The sequence below is a fragment of the Pteropus medius genome, unplaced genomic scaffold, assembly GCF_902729225.1.
Source record: "Pteropus medius unplaced genomic scaffold, Ma_sr-lr_union100, whole genome shotgun sequence".
Lineage (NCBI taxonomy): Eukaryota > Metazoa > Chordata > Mammalia > Chiroptera > Pteropodidae > Pteropus > Pteropus medius.
The window spans coordinates 876,967-892,088 of record NW_024347862.1 but is presented as its reverse complement, the minus strand read 5'-3'; the positions used below and the strand labels follow the sequence as shown (position 1 = coordinate 892,088).

Here is a 15,122-nt window from a genome sequence, read left to right as displayed (position 1 = left end):
ATAGGTACTTAGTAAACATATCTTTAACTTTTTGTTTGAAATACTTTTGTTTTAAAAAGTTGCAAAAACAATACAGAGTTCCCATATATTCTTCACCCAGCTTCCCTTTGTTAACATTTTATAAAATCATAGTAAAATTATTGAAACCAAGATATTATCATTGATCCAACTACACTCGTAACTAATCTACAGATATTATTTGAAGTTCACCAATTTTCTCATTGTGACAAGGTGATTTATAATAAGAAATAGGTTTTTGGTCTTGTTCCCATTCCTAACAGAGCTGTAAAAACCTTGGAATTTCCTGTGATGAAAAAAAAAAAAGTGCCTTTTGTTATGTTAATGAGGTGGCTTTTGTAATGCCCCCAAGTAACCTAAAGGAGGTGTTGGTTGCCCGGGGAACCAACCTTGTGGTTAGAGGGTTCACACTTTCAGCCACTCCCACCCCTGCCCCAGCTCCTGGGAGGGGAGAGGGGGATGGAGATTCAGTTCAGTCACCAACATTTTAATCAACTTATGTAATGCAGCCTCCATATGTAATGAATGCCCTTGTAAAGAAGTCTCCATAAAACCCGAAAGGCTGGGTTAGGAGAGCATCTGGATCAGTGAATATTGAGGAGAACAGCGAACCTGGAGAGGGCGTGGACACTGCACACTATTCCCTCATACCTCGCCCTGTGCATCTCCGCTGTCTGACAGTTCCTGAGTTATATCCCTTCGTAATAAACTGGTAAATGTAAGTAAATATTCCTCTGAGTTCTGTGAGTCACTAGAGCAAATTAATAGAACCCAAGGAATGGGTCCGGGGACCCTCCAATCTATAGTCCATGGGTAGGAAGCACAGAAGACAACCTGGACTTGCAATCAGTGTTGGAATGGGTGCAGGGAGCAGTCTTGTAAGACTCAGCCCCTAACCTGTGGGATCTGACGCTGTCTCCAGGTAGATAGTGTCAGAATTGAGTTAATTGCTTGGTGGTGTGGGAAAAAAAACCATCAGAATTGGTGTCAGAGTCAAAGCCACTGATGTCCTTTTTCTTACCCAGGATCCCACACCGCATTTGGCCATAATGTCTCCTTTGCCTCTTTCAGTCTGTGAGATAGCCCCTCAGTCTTTCTTTATCTGTCATGATGTTGACACTTTTGAAGAGTTCTGGTCAGTTTTTTTATAGTACGTTCCTCAGTTTGGGTCTGTGGTGTTTTCTCAAGGTTAGATGGAGGGTATATATTTTTGGCAAGAATATGCAGGATGCTGTTTTGTCCTTCTCTGTGCATCCTACCAGGCGGTACATGATGTTTTTGTGATTTACTATGGTGATGTTAACAGTGATCACTCGATTAAGGTGGTGTCTGCCACATCTCTCCTCCGTAAAGTTACTATTTTTCCCTTTGCAATTAATACATGTGCGTCGGGGGATACTTTATCAGTAAATTGTTTTGAGTCAATCAATGAATGTTGGAACAAAGGGTTACATCTGAAGACAATTAAGAATGTTGTAAATATAAATTCTGCACCTGCATTAAAAAAAATGCAGCATAGAGGATAACATGGAGAGAATAAGAATAAATGAATGAGTCAAAAGCCACCCTCAAAATAATGTTTAGAAGAGAACAAGCCTAGTTATGTTTATGTACCCAGCACATCTTCCTCACCTCTTTATCTTATATCACATATTTATATTTTAAGAGCAATTAAATTGGTTTTCAAGGGTGAGGTGATGTATCTGATTTTCACCTTATAGTAGAACAACAATCCTTGTGGAAGATGTGACTTCACTGTTAAACAAAGAAGAGTCCATTCAGAGAGGCGAGTGAACAAATTCTTGCCTGCCGGGAAAGGCCAAAGGAATGGGAGGCAACACTCAGGAAAGTGGAAGTGTTTTAGTCAGCTCAGGCTACCATAACAGAACGCCATAGACTGGGCAGCTTCACCAACAGACATTTGTTTTCTCACAGTTCTTGAGGCTGGATGTCTAAGATCAAGGTGCTGGCTGCTTTAGTTCCTGCCAAGGGCTCTCTTCATGGCTTGCAGATGGCCAACTGCTAGCTGTGTCCTCATGTGGGAGAGAGAGAGAGAGAGAGTTCTCTAGTCTATTCTTATAAGGACCCTAATCCTATCAGGTCCCTGCCCTTATGATTTAATATAACAATTATTACCTCTATAAAAGCCCAATCTCTAAATACAGTCACACTGGGGTTTGGGACTTAGCCATATAAATTTTGGGGGGGGGGACACAAACACTCAGTCCATAGCAGTAGTTATCCTCAAATGCTTTGCAGTGCAATTACTTGTGTAACAGGATGTTAAAGTGGGACTGTTGCAGGAAATGACACCCGAAGGAGGAATTTGGACGCTCAGACAACTTTGTTAGAGGAAGGAGAGTTTATTAGGCCAGCGGAGCGTATGAAGCAAAAGAAACGAGCTCATTCAGGTTAGCTTTCTTACAGTTCATACACCCGGCAGTGTTCCACATAAGGGACACGTGATTCCTTTGTCTAAGGGTCTATGTGTATCTGTCTACTCAGGATGGGAGGGGGCATTTTGAGGTGGGGCTGTAAGAGGGAAGGAATTTCTGCATCATTTCTCATGTAGGTATGACAAGTTTCCAGAAGGCCATTTAAAGATCTATAGGGTGTGGTTAATCTACAACCCACTGAGTAGGTCATTTCTGCAAGCCTTTTCCTTTGCATTTTTCAGATGCCTCCTCTCTTAGGACATCTTTCATTGCCTCAGTTTCTCTTGAAGCCCTACAACAGGTGTCAGCACCCCAAATTTAAAGAAAGGTGCTAAGCCAAGGATTTTTTCTGCTTGCATTAGCCTATCAACCACCTTCAGATGACAGACAAGATTAAGAATCCATTAGGAGAAAGCAATAATAGCGAGGTTCGAGGTTCGTGTAGGGAAAAAGTTGTGTGTGAAGTGCCCTCCTAATTCTCTACCGCTTAGGCCAACTTAGATGGCCTTTAAGGAACCTCCCAACAGGTTTGACATGTGTCCCTTAGAATTAGGAACTGGTATCTGACTCACGTTTGGAAGAAGGTCTGAAGGAAAGAGACTATGTCTTAAAGGTTGGGGAGAGCTATATTGGCAGAACAAAGAGAAAGCTGCATTGAAGTGAACTGTACCAAAAGCAGGACAAGAATACATGTTTCCCAAGGTCCAAATATGGACCCCAAAGCAGAGCTCAGCCATGAAGCAGCTTGAAAAACTCTCTCTGCAAGAGGGCCACTGAAGCAGGGGGTGCAGGGGAGGTGACTCCAGAAGACTGGGGTGATCCATCAGCTGTGGGCTGGGAGACTGTTATAAGTATTTGGCTAAGGGAGAAAACTGCACCCCTACCAGTGGGATGGGCTCAAAAGAACCTAGAAAAGTGCCTGTGAGACAAAGAGGCAGCACTGGGGCTCTCTACATGGATCACATCTGTACCTGTCAAGGAAGGAAGACCACTTCTGCCCACCACCTTTCTCCCAGAAGGAGCAGAGGACAACATGAAGAGTGAGGGTAGTGGTGAATGGACCTGCGAGGATGACAAAGAGAAAAAGCAGTCTCTGCAGGCTTCCCAGCCCCAACCAGGTGCTGGCAGGGGAGGGCAAAGGTAGTGACCAAAGAGAGCTTCGAGTTTGATAAAAGATGGCACTGGGCTTATTAATATCGGAAAATGACCAGAATAGTCTACGGGATCTGCAGGAAGGAAGAAGGCATTGAAAGAGAATTTAACACTAAGTGGAGAAAAAGATAAAGTTGTTCTTTGTTTGTACTCTACCAAGTCTAGTTATTCAGAAACAAAACAAAACAGTCACACTTAGGTGTGCTTACCCATACAACTCTGTCCTTAGAAAGTCTCTGTGTTTGGCTTAGTTGTCTTGAATTTTTTTCTTTAATCTATGAATTACAGTTGATATTCTATATTTTATTTTAAAATTCTTAATAATTTTTAACAAAGGGCTCCACAATTTACTTTTGTACTAGGCCCCGCTAATCACGTAGTCAGTCCTGGTTACATATATGGCAGGGACTTAGTCATGTACTATGTGACCCCATTGGGTACTGTGGGACCAAGCAAGCAGTGGAAGGCAGAAAGAAACAGATGTTTGCTCAATATTAGGAAGCACTTAAAAAAACAAACAAACAAAAAAAAACCTCATGGCTGCTCATATTGGATTAGACTATGTAAATAGGTAGAGTTTCTCATCACCAGCATCCTTACAGCAGAGGAGAGTCAGCTACTTGTCAGAAATATTGGAGACATAATTCAAGGACTCTATGGCCTCCAGAATTCCTTCCAACCCTGGAATTATCCAATTCTTTGAATAATCAAGACATGTATACTTTACCAGCTTCACCAGGAAATGAACTCACCAGGGCTGAGACCAGGTAAGAGGATTTCCAAGTTCAGCCTATACCCCTACATGGTTGAGAGTTTCACCGACTCCCTGGGTTTCTGTCCAAATTGTGAGCTGTTGTTTTTCTTTATGAGAACATTATTGCCATTACTCACTGTATTTTTGATCATTCTAAGTTGGATCATATTATGGCTGGCACACTGTGACTTGTTGCTTCTAAGAAAAAGGCCTAAAAAGTCTCAGAAAGCATCTTGGGCTTAAAGCCACTTTCATTAATCACCATTTTGACAATGAAGCATAAACAGACATGACAAATACTGATTAAATTTAACATTAAAAAATCTATGTGTGTTTTGGTTATTGTCATCATCATTATTCCTGGGGGAGATGGTTCTAGGAGAAGAAAAAAAAAAGTCAACTGCTTTCTGAGATCTCCCATGTATAACCTCTTAGGCTGGAAGGTTCATCTTCTCTGCTCCACTATTGAGGAGCTGGTCTCTGAAGCCACGACTGAGGGCTTGAAGCTCCACTACAAAGACCCACCAGTCATGATAATTCTTGGGCCAGGAACCCACAGGAGACGGGAATCCTTGGTCATGCTCAGCAAACCCATTTCCCTACAGACTCACTCCTCCCACATATTGAAAAACTTTGAGCTTCTTTCATTCCATACTTTGGCCTTGACCTTTCTAACATTTAGCCTCCCTACAATGAGGTCTATGTATCTCCACACCCTCAGTACAAGCCCCCTAATTATAGCTATCCATTAATCTGTCAGGAAAAATCCCCAGCTCAATCATGTCTTTATCAGACTCTGGCTGCCAGTGGGGTCAAGTTAGGCGTCAAGTCTGACCTGTGCAGAGCTCCTGACATGTGCTGGTCCCCATGCTCACTGGGGCCTTTGTAACTAGGCAGGCCAGACAGCTTCCTGGTTGCCCCAACTAAGTTCCCTCTCCCATTGCATTGCCCAGATAAGGCAGAGACCAGAGAGACAGTGGGGCTGACCTGATGCAGGGCATTCTCTCTGCTTTACCCTTGGGGAACTTTGTGCACAGAAGTTATGTGGGTTGTAAAGTCCTAAACTGGAAATGGAGACTGCCGAGCAGGGAAGAATCTGGTGTCAGGGGGAAAAAAGATTCTTCAGTTTGGAAGTGCTCTTGGAGATTGTAGAATCATAGAATTTCATCACTGCCAAGGACTTAGTGATCATCTGTCTGACCCTTTATTTTATAGATTAGTGCAAAGGTGGCCAGGGACTTGGGTTTTACTTTTATTGCTGAATCTGGTTTTCTTGAGTTTCAGGTGAATAAACATTTTAAAGTGAGCTCCATAAGAATGAGAGAAACCCAGGGTTGTTTATAAGTGGCCTCCTATATTCTCTAGTTGTTTCATACAAGTATGGTTTATCTCTCAAGCAAGATCATAAAATTTCTCAAGGACAGATTTCTTCTCTATTCCCTGTAGAAAAGTACTAGCAAAGAAAGTACTTTGAAGTATTTGCTGAGTGCGCACGTTCTTTATTCATTTTTCTGTTTGAGTGAGTTTCCGCATGTTTGTGTCTCCATAGGTAGATTATAAACACTATGTGAAAATTAAAATAGAACAACCAAATTTCATTGCTAATCCTACTGACCCATTTAAAAGATGAGAACACTGAGATTCAGAGAAATGAAGTTACTTTCACAAGATTACCCAACTAGTAAGTATATAATTTAAACCTATGTCCACTTATTGCTCAGTGTTTTCCCTTCTACCAAGGTACCTACTTGTTACAATGTATCAATAGATGGATGTTGAAGGGCACAAATCAAACAAGATATCAGAGGCTGTGAGATGACTCAGCCCTTAACTGATAACATTATCACTGTTATTAGTAATACCTTAAATATGTAGAGCTGTTAGAGTTTACAAAGATAAACACTGTTAACAGTTCCTTGTATTTCCTTCAGTAAAAAAAAAACAAAAACAGGCTCCCATATATGCATTTTTACTTATACAAGAGGAAGTTTGCCATACAAAGTGCTCTGCACTTTGCTTTTTTCACGTAATAATATTACTTAGGGATCTTTCTATATCAGCACATGCAGATCTACTTTACACTTTTTAAAAGGCACTTATGGTTAGATATACCTTAACTTATTTAACCAGTCCCCTACTGATGAACAATTTAGCTGTTTCCAGATTTATGCTAAGAAATGTGTATTTTTAACAACCTTCCCTGGAGAGCTTCAAGTAACTAGCTTGATGTCAGGTCAGCATTTTGGAATCACCAATTGTCTTATACCCTTATTTTGGCAGATGATAAAACTAAATTCCAGAGACATTTGGGACCTTCAACTACTAGGGGTAAAACCATAACTAGAACCTGGTGCTCCTGAGTCCTCTTCTACTAGTCATTCTACTGTGCTTGGGTCACTTAAGGGTACTGGGCCTCCTTGCTTCAGTTATTTGTAAAAGTCAATAGCCACCACCAACCTCATCTCTGGGGAACACCCAATGTCTGGCAGCCCTCAAGGCCCAATGGAGTCTTTGTTAAAAGAACTGACTTATTAAAAGATTCTCATCATGGTTTAAATTTTACTAGCCCAAAGATCAATGAGTTAAACTTCCAGTTTCAATAGATGAACCAAAGTGCCTTGAATAAAGACGTAATTCAATAAAAACTTAATACTCTTATAAAATTGAATATTCTCTGGTTCCCCAATGAATGCCAAAACTTATTAGATTTCCTTCTGCAGATGATGTGAGGTAGGTTGTTTTACCTAAACTAACCCCATTCTGCCCTTAAAAATACATTATTATTTAAATGTTCCTATTTCTTTTATCCTGCAAATGCACAAAAGAGCAAGCCTAGGGTTTCTGGGAAAGAAAGAGTTGGTGAAGGAAGTCATTGAGTAGGGAGTTTTGAACATTCACTCAAGGATGAGAAACAAAACATGGATTAGGGTAGCACGTGTTAGCTTATAAATGGTACTGCGCAGTGGCTCCTTCTGCAAATTGCCACATGAGGAGTTAGTTCATCATGGAAGGGAAAGCAGTTGATTAGGATAAGGACTTAATAGGGGTGAGACTCTGAAAACTACATTGACTTTTCAGACTAAGTGTTTTTTGCTTGTTTGTTGTGAAGAAACAAATAGAATGTCATTATTAAACAGCAAAAACCAAAGTTTCTAGTTTGGTCTCAACAAAAAATAATAATAGCTACCACGCACTGAGCACATGTTCTGTAAGCACTGTTCTCGGAACTTCACATGATCACTATTATACACTTTAAAATAATCTAAGAGACAGAAGAGAAATACTTGAAATTTCTGGATATGAATTTCTTAATGACTTCCATGTGCCCACAGGAAGTGTTCCACTGGGGTCTTAGTTTGGGGGGAAGTCTAGAACTGATGTTTACCCAGCACCACCTCTCAGCCCCAGGGCAGATACTGAGAACTCCTCCTTCACCACTGCCAATCCTACAGTGGCCCAGGCCCCTATGCTTCCTTTATGCATGTCTTTAATCCTTAAAAATTGGGATGATGTAGGGTAGTTTGAAACGATAAGCAAAATTTCAGGGCACCAATGGTCATCCCTCATTCTTTCTGGATGATCAGTAGGAAATAAGAATGTCATCTAACACAGCTTCTTGAGCCAGGAGACAGGCACTCTCATCAAAGGCTGGTGGAATCCTGGCTCAACTCTTGTGTGGCTCCTGGCGTCAGTGAAGGACGATGCTGGCAGGCTGAGACTGGCCAGTGTCTTGATACTAACCCTAACCCTGTCCTTGTGGTCCTTCCTGGCCTGGCTTCCCATTGTGAGTCATAACGCCCCCTCTCCCTGGGCAAGTCCCCTCTCTTTCTCTCCTTCCCACAACTGATCTTCCCAGAGCAGCTTTTATCTAATTTTGAAGTGCTGTTTTTTGGTCCTTCTTAACTTTCTAACCTGTTGCTAAGTATCCAACTTTAGTTACTCCTTTCTTCCAAGTAAGTTTTAAGATTGTTTTCTCTCCTATGAGTCTAAAAAGACAATTTTAGAAGACCAAGAATTCTATTGTACTCTGTATTTGCCTGTGTTAACTCTCAGATTTAAAGAAGGAAAGAAAAAAAAAAAAAGATTACTGGGAACAAATACCATATCGTTATTGTGTGCAAATACTTCCCTGCTGTGCATGCTCCCTGATCTCCATCTTACATCTCTGGACTCAGAAACAGGAATTTCTACTTTAATGAAATCACTTAAGACATGCTCAAAGGCCATGGAATTCATTGTTCCCTAACTTATTAGGATTTCTTTACCTGCTTCTGTGGCTTTTCTTTTAAACTGAAAGATTCTATGTCTGTTCTTTCTCTTTCGGTAAAGTGTTCAGGTAAAAGGATTCCACCTTTCTCTCTTGGCATTTGTTCCTCTCTGTTTCTTAATATATTTTGGAAACCTATGAGGAAAATATAATATTCTGTCGCTTTTCAGCTTCATTCATTTAGTTTCTTCCAATCAAAGCTATGAGTTCCTGGCAATTAAAGCTCAAAAAACATATAAACAGCTTTCCAGATTTTCTTGCTTCTAGATCAGTGGTCAACAAACTTTTTCTGCAAAGGGTCAGAGGGTAAATATTTTAGATTTTGCCGGCCACATGGTCTCTGTCACAATTACTCATCTCTGCCCTTGTAGCATGGAAGGTGCCATAGAAAATATGTAAACAAATAGACAAAGCTGTGTTACAATAAAACTTTATTTCTAAAAACTGGTGGTGGGCTACAGTTTACCCAAACCTGTTCTAGATGATGTTGATGAGGAGGAGGAAGAAAAGGAGAATATTGCTTATCAACTACAACTATCATTGATTGCTTCCTCTGTGCAAAATAGTGTGTTAAGTATTCTGAGTATTATTTTAAATAAATCCATAGGTTATATGCAGCTATATACCCATTTTATAATTGAAGAAATCAAGCTTTAAAATGGCTAAACAATTTTTCCACAGTCAAACAATTAGTAAATGGTGGAGCCAGAAATTCAGATCTGACACCAAAGCTCATACTTTCTATCACTAAGCTGTGCCATAAAGCATACACTTCCACTGCTTAAAGCTTTTTTGTCAACTTCTCTTAGAAACTATTTCTAAACACAATGAGAAAGCCCAGTAAAATCACTGACTTCAACTTTGGTAGAAAGATTGAACATAATTTAATTTGCTTAATCCAGTAGAATTTGGGCTATTGAGGTATTGAGTTGAACAAACATGTATCATGCCACTACTATGAGCCCCAAATTGCAATTGTGACTTGAGGAGGAAATGGATAGACTATAGTTGCCTTACCTCAGACACACTTAGAGTCTTTGAGGGAGAGGAACCTTTCCACCCCCTTTCTTCTCTTAGAGTCTTTCTTGGTTTGAGAAAGCAAACAAAGGCATTGCTTAAGGAAGGCAAAAAACAAATTTATTTGCAATTGTCCACAGCCACAAATGTGTTTGCCTTTCCAACCTCCTATGATTAATGCTTTCACACGAATTATTTTTGTTCTTTTTCTTAGAGTGGCATAAGCAGTTTCTAGGGAATTTCAAGTGATCTTAGAAAAATCTCTGGAGATTTAAAGCCCCAAGTCCTTACAGTCTTTCCCAGAACATCTTAACCAAAATGTTAATATCCTACACAAGCAAGGATCCCACATTCTCTAACCCAATGTCTCCAGTTGTCTTAAAAAGCAGAGCCGCTCCTCTCAATCCTTCTTCTTTTACGTAATCACACTTGTATAACCACAGGGCTTTTTTGTGTTCTAGTGGGGTGGGCTACTTAAACAGTACAGAATCACTTAAGGAATAGTGAAATTCTCTACTCTCATAAAGCTAATGACTCATACTAGTTTATACCTCCTTCAGTTCTAGAAAAGATTCTTTCAGCTGTCGTCCATACAATTCCTTTTCTCCTTTACTCCAACTCCTTACTCCAAATGAAATGATTTTTTTGTAATTTCTTTCCCTTCCAAATACATCTGTTTAATTATTATGCCTCATTTGCACTAAATCCAAATGAAAACCAACCTATGATGGTGTTGCTTTTCCCCGAAGGTCAAATCTCACACAGATGTTCATCATGAGCTATCTCCAGCTCCCAGCAGCTGCCCAGCGTTTATGTTATGTTAGTGATGTTCTCTAGTTGCAGAGCCCAGAGAGCTTGCTGTTCAGCCAGAAGAAACCCTAAGGGAAAAGAGTCAGAATGAATGGTTGCACATTAAGTGCAGGGTTCCTGGGCACCAACTTTGTACTGAATTTCCCATAGAGAAGCTAATGCAAACCTGTGCAGAGTCATAAATCAGACCCTTAGCTGTTGGGGAACCCCTGATCCCTTGCTTCATCAACATACAGAAAGTCACCCTGAAAAGCCCAAGAATATGCTAAGGATTTGCCTCTGGGATTGAGATATATATCTCTGATTATCAGCCACTAGGAAATGAAGGGACAACTTATATAACAGTAGTGGCTTAGCAAAGTATGGGATTACTTCTGTATTGTTATAATAATACTAAGATTCTTCTAAAGTGGATGAAATTTGACAAAGAAAAAGAAGAGAAGGGAAAGAGAGATGAGAAAGAGAAGAGACGAGATTCTACACTTACACTATTGAGTTCTGTTTGGTAGAACAACAAACATACATACTTATGAAGCTGTAGCATGACTGCCATGTTATCAACACCTTTAACCTTGCCCAATCCACATCAGCAAACTCGGTCATCAGAAAGCACCACTTTAGCCAACTCAGATATACCCTTGACCAATGTCAGAGTCCACCACTACCCTACCTTCAGTGTAATGCCTCAGAGACAGATAGGAGCCTGCTGAACCCAGTATGTGCAGCTCTGAGGAGGATTCAGGGGGAGGAGTTAGTGCTCTCAGGGGGAAATTCTTTACAATTAATAAGTACTCTGGCCTCCCAGCTTTTCTGGGAATGAGTGATTCTGTTTGCTTTTCAGGAAGTCCAACAGAAATGAGCCCCTAATGTCCACAGCAGCAGCATTGATGCAACATTCTTATATTGGCTTTTTCTTCTGTTTCTCACTTTTTCCCATCTCTCATTTCTGCAACTTGGAATCACCTCTCAAATAAACTACCTGTATAACCGCCCTGTCTTAGGCTTTCAGGGAAACAGAGTTTTTTCACAGCTGCCTGTCCAGAATGAGATATGCTTTGGACCAATCACAGCAGAATAACCACTTGGTTCAGTTACTCATGGATAGAGTTGTTTAATGTTTGATAATAGCAGTTGGAATTGGAAGAGCTGTCTTTCGCAAGGCTTCTGTTTACATGTGCTCATTACTCATAACTTGTTGCTCCTGAGCAACATAGATACTGCTCATGGAAGAAACTCATCTGTTATAACATACATGAGGAAACATAGTCTGTGACCCTCTTGTCTGCCTTCCTTTTAGTCTGTCAAAAATGTCTAGCAGTCAGAGGCTACTGAAAGGAGTCATAAAAATGATAATGGAGAGTGACATCAGCAAAATGGCAGACTAGGAAACTCCAAGCACTGGTTTCCTCATGGAGACATCAATAAACAACCAAAAATTGAATAAAGTAACCTTGTATGAGACATGGAAAAACAACCAAAGGTCCACAGAAACCAAGCAGACACCCGATAAAAAAAAAAAAAAGCCACATTCAAAACAATAGAAAATTTTGTGGGATTTTTGCTTGCCGTTTCTCCCACCATGTCCCTGCTGTGGCATGAGCTTGGTCTGGAGGAGGCAGCAATTTCCAGTTCCCACCATTAAACTGGATGGAACAGAGCTTACCTTATTGTAATGTTCTTACCTATTTAGGGGCTTTTGAAAGGACTAGTTTCTGTTTTGCTTGAGGCAGAGAGAAGCAAAGGGCCCTGCTCGGGAAAGCTGCAAGAGAACTACAGACCTGCAGATGTTTGGGACAAGAGATTACAGGTAAAGACACACAATCCACCATCTAGGGATCCCAAGAAAAACTAAGGTGAAACTGTCTGTGCAACTAAGACATTTATAAGTAGCTGTGTAGATAGGGTAATTGAAAAGCCACATACAGAGGCCCAGGAAAGACACTTGCTTAGAAAAGACCTGAGAAGACCTTAAGCTTTCTCCTTGGGCTGATCCAAGGGCTCAGAACAGCCTGGCTAATTCCTCAAGGACTTCCCCTATGCAGAGTCAGTCTGAAAGAAGAGGTAGTAGTTATTTCAAATGCTTAATTTTCAATAAAAGAAAATTATAAGCATACAAAGAAATAGTAAAACATGGTCCACTCAAAAGGGAAAAAATAGCGGAAGCCATCCGTGAAGAAAACCAAGAATCGATTATAAGACAAAGACTTTAAAACCATTGTCTTTTTTTTTTTCTTTTTTGCTAGGTTTACACTGAAAAAATCTAGGAGTGACTAGGTGTGAATAAGGTGTGTGTATCTATGAAGAGTTTCTTTGATCCTTAAAGTATTGAAAACAGGATTGTTTTTAGACAATGCTTTATAAAGAAAATTAGTTATTAGCTTATTCGTTTTTTCATTCAACTTCTCACTCCTGCCAGGTCCTGAGTTGGGGACAATGGAGAACTAAGCAGACAGGGTTTATGTTCTCTACCCTCCCGGGAGGACCTGTTCCTTCTCTTTAGCCTTAGCAGAAAAGTTTGGCATTGCCACCTGATATATGAATTCCCTCTAAAACAAGCATGCTGGCTTCAAGTTATTTCTTAAAAGAAATAAATGGCTGGGGGAGAAAATTTCAGAAGTAATTCTTCATCTTTACTTGGAATAATTAAAGTAGAAGAAAGTTTCTATTGGTGAAAAGCCTAATTTATAGTACAATTTTCAGAAAAGTACATTTTATTTCTTTCAAGTGTATATAATGGATAAACTTCAAAAATATGAATGAAGAGATGTCCTGCAATATCTGTGATAAATAGAAATTTTATTGAGCAGAAAAAAAAAAGAGTAAAGAAAAGTGAACAGATTAAGGGATGTATGGGAACCTATAAAGTAGACCAATATGTGCATTATGGAATATCCAGTAGAATAGAGAGAGGGTCAGAGAATTTATTTGAAGAAATAATGGCTGAAAACTTTTCAAATTTAAGGAAAGACATGGATCCATAAATTCAAGAAACTCAATGAATCCCAAGTAGGATAAAACCAAGAAGATCCAAACTGAGCTGCATTATAATCAAACTGTTGAAAGACAAAGACAAAGAAAGAATCTTGAAAGCAGCAAAAGAAAAGTGACTCATTGTGTACACGGGATTTTCAGTAAAATTATCAGCCAATTTCTCATCAGAAAACTTGGAAGTCAGAAAAGAATGGGATGGTTCATTTGAGTGCTGAAAGAAAAACATTGTCTATGACCAAAAAACAATGTCCTTCAAAATGAGGAAAAAATTAAGACATTTCCAGATAAGCAAAAACCGAGAGAATTCATTACCACTGGATATGCCCTACAAGAAGTGCTAAAAGGAGTCTTTGAGTTTGAAATTCAAGGATGCTATAAAGTAGCTCAAAGCCCTATGAAGATATAATTTTTGGTAAAGGTAAATATGTGGACAAATATAAAAGCCAGAATTATTCTAATTTTGTTTTATATCCCCATTTTTAATTTTCAACAGGATTTAAAAGATAATAAATAAAAATAATTATAAATCTGTTAATGAGTACACAATATATAGAGATGTAATTTCTGACCTCAATAACATAAATTTGGGGGATCATGTTGTAAAGGAATATAATAGTTTTGTACATAATTGAAGTCAGTTGTTATCAATTCAAATAGACTGTTATAACTTTAGGATGGTTATATGTAATCCTCATGGTAACCACAAGGAAAATATCCATAGAATATACACAAAAATAAAAGAGAAGAGAAAGAAAATATGTCACTACAAATAATCAACTAAACACAAAGTGAAACAGTAAAGAAGAAATGAGGGACAAAAAAGCTATATAATTTATAGAACACAAATAACAAAATGGCATAAGTAAGTCCTTCCCTATTACTAATTACTTTAAATGTAAATGGTTTAAATTCTTCAATCAAAAGGCATAGATCAGCAGAATGGATAAAAAAGCATGATCCAACTCTATGCTGACTACAAGAAACTCACTTTAGAGCTAAACATATGTTGAAAGGGAAGAATAGAAAAAGATATTCCAACCAGATAGTAATCAAAAGAGACCTGAGTTGGCTATATTAATACCAGACAAAATATACTTTAAGTCAAACTGTTAGAAGAAACAGAGAAGGGCATTATATATTGATAAAAGTATCAATTGATATCAAGAAAATATAACAAGTATAAACATATATACATCAGGAATCAGAGCTCCAAATATATGAAGCAAACATTGACAGAATTGAAGGGAAAAATAGGCAACTCTATAATAACAGTAAAAGACTTCAAAACCCCACTTTCAATAATTAATAAGACAACCAGACAGATCAATAAGAAAACAAAGAATCGATATGGAACAAACCCAGAAAGCAATTGACCCTAACAGAAATATATAGAACACTCCACCCAACAAAGCACAACGCACATTTTTCTAGACTGTACATGGAACTTTCTCCAGGATAGACCATATGTTAGGCCACAAAACAAGTCTTAACAAATTTTAAAAGATTGAAATCATACATAAAGTATCATTGCCAACTACAATGGAATGAAACTAGAAATCAATAACAGAAGGAAAACTGAAAAATCCACAGATATGTGGAAATTAAACAACATACTCTTAAACAACCAGTGGATCAAAGAATAAGTCACAAGGGAAATTGGAAAATACCTGCAGTCAAG

The 15,122-nt window shown here is 39.0% G+C and overlaps 1 long non-coding RNA gene across 1 annotated transcript in view; it reads left to right on the top strand.

Annotated features, from left to right (window-relative positions):
• The first annotated feature begins 403 nt into the window (after positions 1-403).
• LOC120615654 (uncharacterized) overlaps positions 404-15,122 on the top strand; it is a 79,131-nt gene continuing 64,412 nt past the window's right edge. Inside the window, exon 1 of the long non-coding RNA XR_005656327.1 lies at positions 404-736. This is a non-coding gene — a long non-coding RNA (uncharacterized LOC120615654). The remainder of the gene's footprint in view (positions 737-15,122) is intronic.